The 1,919-nt window shown below is 43.3% G+C and overlaps 1 pseudogene; it reads left to right on the top strand.

Annotated features, from left to right (window-relative positions):
- The first annotated feature begins 1,079 nt into the window (after positions 1–1,079).
- Positions 1,080–1,673, top strand: LOC102770326 (annotated as a pseudogene).
- Positions 1,674–1,919: the final 246 nt, after the last annotated feature.

The raw sequence follows: 1,919 nt of genomic DNA, 5'->3' as shown, positions 1-1,919 counted from the left end.
GGTGGGGTGGGAACTGGGAGGAGGGGAGTTATGGGGGGAAAAAAGAGGAACAAATGTAATAATCTGAACAATAAAGATTTAATAATAATAAAAGAAAACCTCAGAGGGAAGGTAGGGGAGGGTGAAGGTAAAGGGGAGAGATCAACCAAAGGAGTTGTATGCAAGCATATAGACCTAATCAATGAACACAGACAACAGGGGGGTGAGTGCATGAGTTGGGGGATAGGAGGAGTAATGTGGAGATAAGGACACATATGTAGTAACTTAATCAATAAAAAAAATTTAAAAACTAAATAAAATAAAAATAATCACACAAACTTGGGAACCTTTATAAGAACAGTGTTTGAGGCATCCATATATAATTCACACTGACTAGACCATATTTAGAGTCTGTGGTGAGTTCTAGGAACAAAAGTCAAAGAACAACTAGGATGGTTGAAAGATCCCAAATCAGCCCAGCCCCAGCCTGCGTGGCTCAGTGGTTGAGCATTGATCTATGAACCAGGAAGTCATGGTTCAATTCCCCATCGGGGCACTTGCCCGGGTTTGCAGGCTTGGTCCTCAGAAGGGGATGTACAGGAGGCAGCTGATCAATGATGCTCTCTCATCATGGATGTTTCTATCTCTCTCTTCCTCTCCCTTCTTCTCTGAAATCAATAAAAATATATATTTTTTAAAAAGACCCCAAACCAGGTCAGATAAAAAGGATGTCCAAAGGAGTGGGGAGGCTTGACATAAAGCTGTTTAAAATATTTTCAGGTCTGGGCTACATAATTTGTGGGGTCCAATACAAAATGACAGAATGGGTTCTCTCATTCAAAAAATTATTAAGACTTTCAAGGTGACAGTAGGGGTCCTTCTAAGCCCAGGGACCTGTGTCCAGTTCACATGCCCATGAAGCCGGCCCTGGATATTATCATGTATAGAATGATAGATTGGGGGTCGGAGCAGCTGGGGAGAGGTCAATGTGGGGAAGAGAGAGACATATGTAATATTTTCAACAATAAAGAATTTAAATGAAAAAAAAATGAAATGATAGATTCACTCAGTGAAGCAATGGTGACAACAGAATCATGTAGATGAACAAGTTCAAGTCCTTGAAATATGATGACAGTGGGGACCATGATCAGAATGAAGAAAACAACATATAAAAAGATGGTGAGAAGGAAAAAATGGGAAGAGACGCATCAGAGCACCAGGAAGAGGAAGACTATTGTCCCTGGATCAGCAGGACGTCCCCTGCAGTACAACCACTCATGTTGGTACTCGAGGGAAACCCCTGGTTGTCCCACCAGCTCAGAGCTGTGACCAGAATGTCACACAGATTGGCACCATGGCCTCTCTGGAGCATTTCTGGAGGTTTTACAGCCACATAGTACCTGCCTAGAATCTGACAGCCAACAGTGGCTTCTATCTCTTCAAAGAGAGAATTAAACCCATGTGGGAGGGAATTAGCAAATAAAAATGGTGGCAAGTGGATTGTTTGGTTGCGTGAGAAACTGGTATCTGTTGCTGGGAGGATGTCATCCTGGTCCTGTTGGGGTAACAGTTCATGGTTGGGGAGATCTGTGAGCCTGTATTTTAAGAGGACATTATTTCAAGATGGAGTAAGATTGGCACAACCTAGCAACTAAAATCCCAAGCTGGCCATGTGTGTGTATATGTGTGTGTGTGTGTGTGTGTGTGTGTGCATTTTCCGAATGGGTGGGAGGGCTCTGGCCAGTCCTTCCCTCTGCTCCCTGAAGCTGCATGCTCCCCTTTTGTCATCCTAGAGGAGGGATTCTGCTAGACACCCTCCAGCGTTGCTGACTTCATAAAGCAGACAAATGGAAAATGTGACTTTGTAATAGATCAACTTTGTTTTAATGGGGTTCTGTGACAGAGTGTTCAGCGTTTTGTTTGCTATGAGTTGTCCAGAT

Source organism: Myotis davidii, unplaced genomic scaffold, assembly GCF_000327345.1.
Source record: "Myotis davidii unplaced genomic scaffold, ASM32734v1 scaffold205, whole genome shotgun sequence".
Classification (NCBI taxonomy): domain Eukaryota; kingdom Metazoa; phylum Chordata; class Mammalia; order Chiroptera; family Vespertilionidae; genus Myotis; species Myotis davidii.
Note: the sequence above shows the minus strand (reverse complement) of the source record. Positions and strands in the feature narration are given on the sequence as shown.